This window comes from Triticum dicoccoides, chromosome 3B (genome assembly GCF_002162155.2).
Source record: "Triticum dicoccoides isolate Atlit2015 ecotype Zavitan chromosome 3B, WEW_v2.0, whole genome shotgun sequence".
In the NCBI taxonomy this organism is placed as follows: Eukaryota; Viridiplantae; Streptophyta; class Magnoliopsida; order Poales; family Poaceae; genus Triticum; species Triticum dicoccoides.
This window is the reverse complement of record NC_041385.1, coordinates 29,426,822-29,441,222: the sequence shown is the minus strand read 5'-3', so window position 1 is coordinate 29,441,222 and position 14,401 is coordinate 29,426,822.

The window sequence follows — 14,401 nt, the reverse complement described above, 5'->3', positions numbered from 1 at the left end:
AGAGGCAAATGGTAAATAATGTAAATGCGAGGGAGATGGGTTTGTGATGGGTACTTGGTATGTCTTGACTTGAGCGAAGACCTCCCCGGCAACGGCGCCAGAAATCCTTCTTGCTACGTCTTGAGCTTGCGTTGGTTTTCCTCGAAGAGGAGAGGGTGATGCAGCAATAGTAGCATAAGTATTTCCCTCAGTTTTTGAGAACCAAGGTATCAATCCAGTAGGAGGCTCCTCAAAAGTCCCAAGCACCTACACAAACAAACTAAGAACTCGCAACCAACGCAATAAAGGGGTTGTCAATCCCTTCACGGCCACTTGCAAAAGTGAGATCTAATAAAGATAGTAAGATAAGATAAATATATTTTTGGTATTTTATAATATAGATGCAGAAAATAAAGATGCAAATAAAAGTAGATTGGAAGCAAATATGATAAGAGATAGACCCGGGGGCCATAGGTTTCACTAGAGGCTTCTCTCAAGATATCATAAGTATTACGGTGGGTGAACAAATTACTATCGAGCAATTGATAGAAAAGCGAATAATTATGAGATTATCTAGGAATGATCATGTATATAGGCATCACGTCCATAACAAGTAGACCGACTCCTGCCTGCATCTACTACTATTACTCCACACATCGACCGACTCCTGCCTGCATCTAGAGTATTAAGTTCATAAGAACAGAGTAACGCATTAAGCAAGATGACATGATGTAGAGGGATAAACTCAAGCAATATGATATAAACCCCATCTTGTTATCCTTGATAGCAACAATACAATACGTGCCTTGCAACCCTTTCTGTCACTGGGTAAGGACACCGCAAGGTTGAACCCAAAGCTAAGCACTTCTCCCATGGAAAGAAATATCAATCTAGTAAGGCCAAACGAAACTGATAATTCGAAGAGACTTGCAAAGATAACTCAATCATACATAAAAGAATTCAGAGAAGATTCAAATATTATTCATAGATAAACTTGATCATAAACCCACAATTCATCGGATCTCGACAAACACACCGCAAAAAGAGATTACATCAAATAGATCTCCACAAGAGAGGGGGAGAACATTGTATTGAGATCCAAAAAGAGAGAAGAAGCCATCTAGCTAATAACTATGGACCCGTAGGTCTGTGGTAAACTACTCACAACTCATCGGAGGGGCAAGGATGTTGATGTAGAGGCCCTCCATGGTCGATTCCCCCTCTGGCAGCGTGCCGACGAAGGCTCCAAGATGGGATCTCGCGGATACAGAAGGTTACGATGGTGGAAATTGTGTTTCGTCTGCCTCTCCGACGTTTTCAGGGTACGTAGGTATATATAGGAGGAAGAAGTATGTCGGTGGCCGCCCGAGGGTCCCATGAGACAGGGGGCGCGCCCTACAGGGGGGGCGCCCTCCTATCTCGTGGCCGCCTCGGCTACTTCTTGACTTGCACTCCAAGCCCTCTGGATCACGTTCGTTCCAAAAATCACGCTCCCGAAGGTTTCATTCCATTTGGACTCCGTTTGATATTCCTTTTCTTCGAAATACTGAAATAGGCAAAAAAACAGCAATACGGGCTGGGCCTCCGGTTAGTAGGTTAGTCCCAAAAATGATATAAATGTGTAAAATAAAGCCCGTAAACATCCAAAAGGGATAATATAATAGCATCGAACAATCAAAAATTATAGATACGTTGGAGACGTATCAAAGCTTCAAAGGTAAATGTGTCCATCAACTCCAACGGCATAGCTGAGTGCATGACAACGACCTATCGCACCTTATTCATCATCTGACAAGTCTGCAACATGAGACGTTGCAGCCGTGTAGGTCAGCACATGGAATATGCTGGCAGAGTTACACCGTAGAGCAAATGAATGCAAAGAATTATATCTACATGCAATATTTGGCTGGTGGAGGCTCTAGGTTTAAAGGGTTTTCATAAAGCTAATTTTTCCCTACAACAAAGGAATAAATTTATTTACTACTCCCAAGTTGTACCAATATTTGAGAAGGTTCCTCGAACTCAAAACCAATTAAGCATCATCATTAAAACCAATTAAATTCATTAAACAGTGATGAGATCAACAATAATATCCAATTCCAGATACTCAAGATGTCCAAAACCGGGGGACACGGCTAACCATGATTAGTTTATACACTCCGCAGAGGTTGCGCACTTTTCCCCACAAGACTCGCCCGCATCCATTATCGAAAGATCGAGGCATAGTCTTTCTGAAACAATAACTCTCTACTCCGGGCAGACCGGTACACCTACTTTCCCCTACATCTGCTAGTCCACCTCTTTGAGAGCTCACGCAACTTACTCAACTATGCCAGAGCCCATAATGGCTTGTGGCTGCATACGGAAGTTTCTAGTCATGAAATATCATATGATCCCTTTGAGCCTGGGTGGCGAACCGAGGAAAAATCGCACGGGTACTCTGGGATTCCCCTAATGGACAAACACTGCATTCTCCAGGTGCCCCAACCAATCCACCCAGATGTGTATTAAAGTTGCCACCTTAATTGTTATCCAGAATTATTAACTCTCACAACTTCCATGTACATCACGATCCAATCCCCGCCTACAGCATGGCTAAGCAATAATTGAGCATAACGTATATTCCTGGGGTGATCAAAGGTAGTAGGTTCCTACCTCAAGTACTACAACCAAAACCACATGTTCCCAATCCTACTCATGCAAATATTTAAGGGGCAAAACTAATGCATAGTAAAACTGGGTATAAAAGAGTATGATCAAACTGTAACTTGCCTTGCTGACGATCTGCAAACTCTAGGGATTCGTAGTAACAAGCTTCGCACTCTGGAAAATCTAGCATAGACAAACAATAGCATATATAAGCAATCAATCAAACGATGCAAAGAGAAATCGAGAAAAGATCCAAATAAAACTCGAAACAAGCAAATAGCTAACCTAAATAGAAAACCAAATCGAACATCATTATTTCTATGTGGATTAGATCCTAACAGCATATACATGTGATTAGCTACCATTTTAAAAAAATCAACTCAAACGGAGCTACGAAACTCAAGTTGTAGCTAATCACTCAAATTGTGAAAATCATGTTCAAGTTGGTTAAATGCAAAGAAGAGATTGTTACGAAGATCTAAGTGTTGGTTTCATCTAATTTGGACAAACGAGCTAAAAGTTACGCTAGTTTGAAGATCACGGGCTAAATCGCAATAAAACTTATTCGCAGATAGGTCCCTGGCGAAAAAGTAAACTAAAAAGAAAATCTACAGAACGGACGTTCGCTAACAGAACCTAACGAACGAATTCGTTCGTTAATAGAAACTAATGGGTGAACGTTCGCTATTTAATCGATCTAAAAAAACGAACCGATCTAAACCTAACTAACCGAAGAAAAATAACGAAAAAGAAAACCGACGGTTTTATACCGGTTAACCGGACTTGGCCGGCAGATCGATCAACGGCGGGGCGAAAACCAACGGCGGCAGCGGATCTCCGGCGACGGCGGCTTGCGGGCGAGGCGAGGCGACGGCGGCGCGGCAGCAGCAGTAGGCGGCGACGAGGCGAGGCGCGGGCGGCGGCAGCGGCGACTTTGGTGGAGGCGGCGGCGACTTTGGTGGAGGCAGCGGCGGCGGTGCGGCTTGGGGAGGACAGGGGGCGGCGGCGACGACATTTATAGGAGGAGGAGGGGCAAGTCCGGCTTACGGGAGGGGCAAGCGGGGCGGCGGCGGAGAGGACTCCGATCCGGACTCCGGCGGGGGTCCGGTGCGAGCACGTGGACAAGGCGGCGGGGCGCTGGCCCGTGGCCCGGCTCGGTTGGGCCGGCCTAGTAACTTTTAAAAAAAATCGGCGCCGCGAAGAAAATCCTAAAAAAATAAAAATAAAATTCTAAAAAAATTCCAGAAACAATTTTCACCATCCCTAGCTAATATTTGGGACATTGAGCATTTTTCTGGACTAAATGCAATTTTTTTTAAAATGCATGTTTTTCTCTAATTCAAATAAAATTACAAATAAAATAAAAAAATTAATTTGACTTCAAAAATTCTTTTCCAATATTTCCTCTCTGTTTTTTAAGAAGTCATTTTATCTTCTCTCTCTTTTTTTATTATTGAAATAATTGGAAAGAATTTGTTGAAATCAAAATGATCCAATTTTTCAAATTTGAAAATAAATTCAAAAATGAAAATTTGAATGAAACCTCCAACTCTTTCCTTGGGTCCTTGAGTTGCTTAAGATTTCTTGGATCACAACCAAATAAAATCCCAAAATGCAAATAAGATATGAATGCATATGAAGGAGCTATGTATAGCATCCAAATTGAAAATCGGGATGTTACACATATCATTGAAGGGCATTTATGTCTTATCATGTCGGGCTGCTCACCAGGCTATAAATAGCCGCCCCCTACGACCACTAGCCGGTTGGCTGCTCCGAGAGAAACTGACACTTGTCATTGAGAGCATCCCATCCTCTAAGGACTTTGAGCGAAAATCATCAAGTGAGGAAAAACCCAAAACCCAAACCCAAACACCTACAAACCCAAAGTGATTGAGCATCACTGAAGAGATTGTTCCTGTGTGGAACCGATGCTTGTTACCTTTGAGGATTGTGCATCCAACATACGGTTAGGCGTCATGGTATGAGAATCCAAGAGGAATTGTGGATTGCCGAGTGACCAAGTCTGTGAAGGTTTGGAAGTCACCTGAACACTTACCACGAGTGATTGGGCGAGATCTGTGTGACTTTAGCTCAAGGAGAATACAGTGAGGACTGTGTGTCCGGGACAGTGTGTCCTCGTGTTTAAATACTCAGCCGCTCCAACCAGACGTACAACTGTCACATCAGTTGGAACTGGTCTATCAAATCATTATCTTCACCAAGCCAACTGGTTCTATTTCCTCAAGCCTTTCATTTCCTCATTCATGTGTTGATGAACCTGATCATTACTGTTTGAAGACTTTGATTGAAGACTTTCTCTATTTCCTCAACCCAAATTCTTCAGTCACTTAGTCTTCAGCCTGCTTATCCTGTTTCATGCTATCTGTACTCTGTGCTTGTTTTCATTTCATGATGATGATGATGATGTTGCTCTGTTATGCTTATGCCTGAGTACTTATTCCACTTGTGTCATTACTTAGGAATTTCTTCACCTAGAAATTCCTCAGTGACGAATTTGTAAAAATCGCCTATTCACCCCCCTCCCTCTAGTCGATATAACACACTTTCAATTAGTATCAGAGCAAGGTACTCCCTTGTTTTGTGTGGTTTTGGTTTAACCACCTGGAGTTTTAGTTATGTCGACTGCAGGAATGAAGAAAGTGACATGCCCCATCTTTGACGGTCATGAGTATCCCAAGTGGAAGGCCATGATGAAGAAGCGCCTCATGGCCACGAACAGCAAACTATGGACCATCACTGAGATTGATCTTACTAATCTATGCAAGATGGCGGAGGCTGATGATATTCGCAAGTACACTCTACTTAACCTCACTGCGAAGGATATCATCTGCTCCTGTTTGTCCCAAAATCAGTTCAGGAACATTATGCATCTCAATCACACGAAGCTTATCTGGGACCGACTCTCTGAGGTCTATGAAGGTCATTGAAATCGTCCTGATTCCTGGTTTGAGGATTACAAGGAATCTCTCAAAACAACGACTTTCGAACTAGAATCGTCTTCATCCACACTATGCCTTATGGCTAAGGGTGCAAAGGTACCTGATTACTCCTCATCTGACTCTAGTTATACCAAGCTTGTTGCTATTGCCACTGAGGAACAAAAGGCTCTTGAAAAGGTTCAAAATCTGCTAGACAAAAGCGATGACCTGTTAGGTGAGGAATTGAATCAGACTAAGACCTTGACTGATAATCTTCAGAGACTTCAGTCTAGGTTTTACAATCTTCAAAGTCATCATAACACTCCCTTATCTGATCATGAGAAGCTTTCTTATGAATTTCTTCAAAGAAAGCAAGATCTTGAGAAGTTAAAAGTGAGTTATGAAGATCTTCAGAAGAAAAATGATTCATTGCTAGCTCAACAGATTAGTTCCACTTAGAAAGAATTTATTCCACCATGTCTAAAATGCATTTAGCGTGAATCTGCTAATTCTTCACCTGAATGTTCAAATGCTTCTATTGCTGCAAATTCTTCAACTGTCTCTATGGTTACAAATTCCCCATCTGAGGATACCACAAGTATCACTGACGATAATGCAGGGTTGAAGGAATTGTATGTGACAGGCATATACAAAAGCCTCAAAGGGCAATAGACTCTTTGTGATGTGCTCAAAAAGCAGATCCTGAACAGGAACCCTAGGAAAGAGGGTATTGCCTTTGAGAGGAAACTCAATGCTAATGGGACCTACTGGAAACCTGAGCAGTATCATAAAACCTCATGGGTTGCTGCGAAAGGACCTCCTGTAGATCCATGCACTTTATCTGGCTTTACTTGTGAATCTTCACATTCCTCTAATGATTCATTTGACTACAACTATAAATTGTTCAAGAATCAGAATGGTGAAGTATTTGCTCGATATGTTGGAACTAACTGCAAGAACGGTCCCCCTATGAAGAAAATCTGGGTTCCCAAAAGGTGCCTTGAAAATCTTCAGGTGAATGTCATCATGACACCACCTATGAAGAATAGGAACCTCAGATCAAATTCTTCATATGGATCAAAATCTTCATATGGATCCAAGTCCTCATATGGACCAAATTCTTCATCTGGATCAAATTCCTTATGTGGATCCAAATCCTCACATGAACATCATCGTGCTAACACTTCTGTTTCGCAGGGAAAGTCTAAAGGCTATGAATATGTGCATTATTCTTCGAATCATTATGTTCATAAGTCCTAGAAGAATTTTCCCGCTCATTCATATGCTTACCCTAACCCCTCTTCTATGAAACGAAGTGCACTGGCTTCTATGCCATCTTTTTGTTATGGAGCTCGTAGAATGATGAACTCTTTGCCACCCCTCCAGAAAAGAACTAATCTCTTATGCAGGGTCAGGTCTCTAGACGAACCAAATCGTCTGGAGAATTTATTGGAGACCTGAATATGCTTGAATGGACGCAAGCTAATCATGAAGAAATGAATAAATCATTTCTCACATCCTCATAATTGCAATATTTGTTACTGTTGATGAAACCGATATCATATTCTTCACTGATGAAGTATATGGATTCGTAAGTTGTACTAATTCATCTGCAGGATGAACTACCCAAAGCTACTGAGTGGGTCCTTGACAGTGGATGTACAAATCACATGATCGGTGAGAATAATTTATTGATGGGCACTGCTTTATCACCATCTCATCTGAAGCATATCACCTACGCTGACAAAGGCAAAAGCAAGGTATTGGGTCTACGTAGGGTTGCAACCTCGAAGGATAGACACATGGACAAAGTCATGCTTGTCGAGTACTTGGGATTCAACCTCATGTCTATCACAATGCTTTGTGATCTTGATATGGTTGTCATCTTTGGCAAATATCGTTGCATTGTGCTAATGGAATCTGACAATTCCAAAGTCTTCAAAGGCTTTAGGAGAGGAGACTTGTACATTGTTGATTTCTCTGCAGGACCATAACATGCCACATGTCTAATTGCAAAAGCTTCATAAGGCTAGTTATGGCATCTACGACTTGGTCATGCTGGGATGAGGAACTTGCATGCACTCGCGAAGAAGAAGCATGTCATTGGCATTGAGGGTGTCAAATTCCTCAAAGATCATCTTTGTGGGGCTTGTGAGGCTGGAAAGATCACCAAAGCCAAGCATCCCGCGAAGACTATCATGACCCCTTCTTGTCCCTTTGAATTACTTCACATGGATCTATTTGGCCCTACTCATTATGCCACATTCACTAATGCTGCATCATTATATGGCTTTGTCATTGTTGATGATTATTATCGTTATACATGGGTGCATATCATCACTTACAAATATGAAGTGCAGGATCTTCAAACGATTTTCCTCAAGAGCATCTACAAACTTTGGTGTGAAGATCGAGCATATCAGGAGTGATAATGGGATTGAGTTCAAGAACACTGGTCTTGTTGACTATCTTGATGAACTTGGTATTACTCATGAATTATTTGCCCCTTATACTCCTCAGCAAAATGGCATCATGGAGCGCAAGAACATGACTCTTGTTGAGATGGCTCACACTATGCTTGATGAATACAAGACTCCACCTCATTTCTGGCCTGGTGCTATTGATACTGCATGCCACATCATCAACAGGGTAGATCTTCACAAATTCTTCAAAAAGACCTCATATGAACTCCTTGCTGACAAGAAACCCAATGTAAGTTATTTCAAAGTCTTCGGTGCTAAATGTTGGATCAGAGATCCTCATCACAACTCTAAATTTGCACCGAAAGAACATGAGGATTTTATGCTTAGTTACGGAAAGGACTCACACACCTACAGAGTCTTCAACACCTATCATCACAAGGTTGTTGAAACTGTAGATGTGTGGTTCGATGAAACTAATGGCTCGCAAAGAGAGCACCTACCTCCTGTGCTAGATGAAATGTCACTTGAGGAATCCATCAAGTTCAAGGCTATTAAGGATGTCATCCCTACCAAAGAATCTGCTGAAGAAGTCATTTCGGAATGTGAAGAAAATCATACTGGTGCTGCTGAAGAAAATGGCACTGAAGAAAATGTTGTGCCAAAACAAAGTTGCCAACCTACTCATCCTCGTGTTGCAAACGAACTGCAGATTGAGAAAATCATCAGCGACATCAACACACCAGGTCCTCTCACGTGCTCAAAAGCTTCACATTTGTCTAATTTTTGTGGGCATTTTGCATTTGTCTCTATCATAGAGCCCACCAAAGTTGATGAAGCATTCATGGAATCTGAGTGGATTCAAGTTATGCAAGATGAACTGCATCAATTCGAGCTCAACAATGTGTGGGAGCTTGTCAAGCGACCAGACCCACGCAAGCACAATATCATCGGCACCAAATGGATCTACCGTAACAAACAAGATGAAAATAGCCTTGTGGTGAGGAATAAGGCTCGTCGTGTAGCTCAAGTCTACACACATGTTGAAGGAATTGATTTCGATGAAACTTTTGCACCTGTTGCTAGACTTGAGGCTATTTGCATATTGCTTGCTTATGCTAACCATCATAATATCATCTTATATTAAATGGATGTGAAAAGTGCATTCCTCAATGGTAAGCTTGAGGAAGAAGTATATGTTGCTCAACCACAAGGTTTTGAGGATCCAAAATTTCCAGATCATGTCTACAGACTCAACAAGGCCCTCTATAGCCTCAAGCAAGCACCTCGGGTGTGGTATGATACTTTGAAGGAATTCCTCATGAAGAAAGGCTTCAAACCCGGTTCACTTGACCCAACTCTTTTCACCAAAGCTTATGACGATGAATTGTTCATGTGCCAAATATATGTTGATGATATTATCTTTGGCTGTACTAGCCAACGTTACAGTGACGGATTTGCCTATATGATGAGTGAGGAATATCAAATGTCCATGATGGGAGAGTTGAAATTCTTTTTAGGTCTTCAAAATTGTCAACAACACAATGGCATATTCATATCCTAAGAGAAATACATCAAGGATGTGTTGAGGAAATTCGGCATGCAAGATTGCAAAGGCGTCAAAATACCTATGCCCACAAATGGCCATCTATGCACTGATGAAAATGGTAAAGATTTCGATCAAAAGCTATACCGCTCCATGATTGGCTCTTTATTGTATCTATGTGCATCTAGGCCGGATATTATGCTTAGTGTTTGCATGTGTGCCCAATTTCAAGCTACACCGAAGGAATCACGCCATAAGGCTGTGAAGCATATTCTTCAATATCTAGCTCACACTCCAACACTTGGATTATGGTATCCCAAGGGCTCCTCATTTGATCTCATTGGATATTCTGACTCTGACTATGCTGGTGATCGGGTAGATTGCAAGTCATCATCAGGCACATGTCATTTCCTCGGACGATCCTTGGTATGTTGGTCCTCGAAGAAGTAGAACTATGTATCACTCTCTACTGCTGAAGCTGAGTACATTGCTACTGTATCTTGCTGTGCTCAATTGCTATGGATGAAGCAAACCCTCAAGGACTATGGCATCAATGTGAAGAATGTGCCACTCTATTGTGACAATGCGAGTGCTATCAAGATTGCTCACAACCCAGTTCAGCACTCGAAGACAAAGCACATCCAGATTCATCATCATTTTCTTCGTGACCATGTGTCGAAGGGCGACATCTCCATCAACCACGCAAGTATTGAAGATCAGCTGGCCGATATCTTCACCAAGGCCTTGGATGAGAAGAGATTTAGCAAGTTGCGGTGTGAGCTAAATATCTTAGACTCTTCGAATGTTCTTTGAAAAGGACACACATCCTAACACTTATGCTAAACTGATGACTTAGATGTGCAACACACGAAGTAATGTTTTTCTTCAATCAATGAAGACTAACCCTCTAAGTGTGAAGAAATTAATGAAGAATTTGATTCTCAGAACCCTACGACAATTATACGCGATGTTTGAAATCATCATTCTTATATGGTGGGTTACGCCACCAACCAAAGTTGAAATTCTTCAAATCTGAGTTTTTTTTTGCAATTTCTTCAGAATTTTTTAAAATTCTTCAACATTTCAATTTCCTCAGTCTTTCCGACTCCGTTCTTCATTGCTATATATATATTTGAGTTTTTCATGTCCTCTACAACATTCACTTATAGCTAATTCTTCAAATTGCTTTTTCATCTAAGTGAATGTGATCAGACCCGTTCCCCCTCTATGCTAAACTCAACCTAGTCTGTTCACAAATTCTTCATGTGCGTTCTATTTGAAACCCGTTCAAAATCTTCACTGTGTCCTTGACAGCTGAAGAAATTGTGAACAAACATTAAAATTATCATATCAATTTTTTTCGGCTTTTGCCGCTCAAATCCAGTCGTGCATGATTAAACTACTCACCCACGATCTCTCACGATCTCCACCTCTCTGTACGTGGGTGACACATGTCTCTAGGATAGCAAGGGTCAGGGGCACATTCGTCCAAATTCTTTGGACAAACGGTTTTTCACCTCTGTTATAAATACCCCTCCCGTTTTCACCTCATCTCATTTACTCCGCTCAACCTCTCTCCTCCGCTCGACCTCTCTGACCTAGAGCCGCTGCTAATCTTCATTCTCACAGGTGAGGAAGAGCTTAGCTGCCTCGACGTCGGCATTGTCGTACTCGCGCCGGCTGCGGAAATCTTCAACTCCGTCGTCGCCGTAGTTGTCTTCCTCTGCCAAGTTAGGGCGTGGAAGATCTGAACGGACGAACTTCCACAGTTCATCTCTCAGTTCATCGTGTTCTTCGTCAAGGGTAAATAAAACTCGCTTTTACTGCCATTGTTGATTCTGATGATTTTCACAAAATCTTCAAAAGGTGTTTATTCTTCAATTTCCATATCTTAAACACCACAGTTGCATCTGTTCTTGATCTATTTCTCTAAGATGCATTTTTCTTCAAGATTCCTCAGTTGTGTGGATTTCTAATCTATACAACTCTGGAACCTAAGACAAGAACTCTTAGTGAAATTCCTCAAGACACCTCTGGTCAAATTCCTCAAACTTGATTTCTTTAAAAAAACACTTCTGAGAACGCATATGGCCTCTCCAAATTCTTCGCACCTATACTCTATTCACAGGTACACATGTCTGCTGATGAATCACTAGGTTCTCATCAACTTAACTCATTTGCAGCGTTCCACGAAGAAAAACTGCATACCTCTTCAGAGACATCCATTATTAAAAATCCTCAGCTAAAGAATATGGCTGAAGAAAAGCGTCCTCAGAAGGGAGGCAGGAGGCCTGAGACTAACACTGCTCTTGAAATCCCTGAAGATATCTATGCAGATTATTGTACTCCTGATGAGGCCACTCATGGCAAGGAAAACAAAAATCAGCGCAAAGTGCGCATTCAGCGGATTGAACGCAGATGGGCACGGGAGTGCAGGGAATACCGCTATATCACTCCCAAGTACATGAAGAAATTCGCAGTAAATCCTCCATGCCCAAAACCTCCATTGGCACCAGGCCAAGTTGTAGATCCTTCTAGCATCAGAATTGGTGAGGAATTTCCAAAGGAATGGGCCAAGCGCCAAAGGAAATTGGGTAAAGTAGCAAAAGAGGCAGTGAAGAAATTCAATGAAGATTCTGCCGCTGCTGCTGCTGAAGCCTCTGCTAGTCAGGCCAGGAAGGCTATGAAGAAGAAATCAGATGTAAAGCCATCTTCTTCTACAATGCGCTCACGGCCCAGCTCCTCAATGCCCTCACGGCCTAGCTCTTCAAAGCCCTTAGGGCGACCTGCTCAAGCAAAGCCCTCAGTTGCACCAACAAAGTCCTCAGCACTTGTGCACCTTGCCACGTGCCAAAGGACTACATGCTTTTAATGTTGGAAATATGCCCTAGAGGCAATAATAAATTAGTTATTATTATATTTCCTTGTTCATGATAATTGTTTATTATCCATGCTATAATTGTATTGATAGGAAACTCGGATACATGTGTGGGTACATAGACAACACCATGTCCCTAGTAAGCCTCTAGTTGACTAGCTCGTTGATCAATAGATGGTTACGGTTTCCTGACCATGGACATTGGATGTCGTTGATAACAGGATCACATCATTAGCAGAATGATGTGATGGACAAGACCCAATCCTAAGCCTAGCACAAAGATCGTGTAGTTCGTATGCTAAAGCTTTTCTAATGTCAAGTATCATTTCCTTAGACCATGAGATTGTGCAACTCCCGGATACCGTAGTAATGCTTTGAGTGTACCAAACGTCACAACGTAACTGGGTGGCTATAAAGGTGCACTACAGGTATCTCCGAAAGTGTCTGTTGGGTTGTCATGAATCGAGACTGGGATTTGTCACTCCGTGTAAACGGAGAGGTATCTCGGGGCCCACTCGGTAGGACATCATCATAATGTGCACAACGTGACCAAGGGGTTGATCATGGGATGATGTGTTACGGAACGAGTAAAGAGACTTGCCGGTAACGAGATTGAACAAGGTATCGGGATACCGACGATCGAATCTCGGGCAAGTACAATACCGCTAGACAAAGGGAATTGAATATGGGATCGATTGAGTCCTTGACATCGTGGTTCATCCGATGAGATCATAATGGAACATGTGGGAGCCAACATGGGTATCCAGATCCCGCTGTTGGTTATTGACCGGAGAACGTCTCGGTCATGTCTGCATGGTTCCCGAACCCGTAGGGTCTACACATTTAAGGTTCGATGACGCTAGGGTTATAAAGGAAGTTTGCATGTGGTTACCAAATGTTGTTTGGAGTCCCGGATAAGATCCTGGACGTCATGAGGAGTTCCGGAATGGTCCGGAGGTAAAGATTTATATATGGGAAGTCCTGTTTTGGTCACCGGAAAAGTTTCGGGTTTTATCGGTAACGTACCGGGACCACCGGGAGGGTCCCGGGGGTCCACCAAGTGGGGCCACCATCCCCGGAGGGCTGCATGGGCCAAGTGTGGGAGGGAACCAGCCCCAGGTGGGCTGGTGCGCCCCCCCCACCAAGGCCCAAGGCGCAGGGAAGAGTGGGAGGGGGCAAACCCTAGGGCAGATGGGCCCTAAGGCCCACCCCAGGTGCGCCTCCCCTCTCTCCCCCTCTGGCCGCCACCCAGATGGGATCTGGGGGCTGCCGCCACCCCTGGGGAGGGAACCCTAGAGGGGGCGCAGCCCCCTCCCCTTCCCCTATATATAGTTGAGGTCTAGGGGCTGCCCAACACATGAGTTTCAGCTCTCCCTGGCGCAGCCCTACCTCTCTTCCTCCTCCTCTCCCGCGGTGCTTGGCGAAGCCCTGCAGGATTGCCACGCTCCTCCACCAACACCACGCCGTTGTGATCCTGCTGGAAGGAATCTTCCTCAACCTCTCCCTCTCTCCTTGCTGGATCAAGGCATGGGAGACATCACCGGGTTGTATGTGTGTTGAACGCGGAGGTGTCGTCCGTTCGGCACTAGGTTCTCCGGTGATTTGGATCAAGGCGAGTACGACTCCTTCAACCCTGTTCTCTTGAACGCTCCGCTTAGCGATCTACAAGGGTATGTAGATACACTCTCCTTCCCCTCGTTGCTGGTTTCTCCATAGATAGATCTTGGTGACACATAGGAAAATTTTGAATTTCTGCTACGTTCCCCAACAGCGGCATCATGAGCTAGGTCTATTGCGTAGATTCTTTGCATGAGTAGAACACAAAGTAGTTGTGGGCGTTGATTTTGTTCAATATGCTTACCGTTACTAGTCCAATCTTGATTCGGCGGCATTGTGGGATGAAGCGGCCCGGACCGACCTTACACGTACACTTACGTGAGACAGGTTCCACCGACTGACATGCACTTGGTGCATAAGGTGGCTAGCG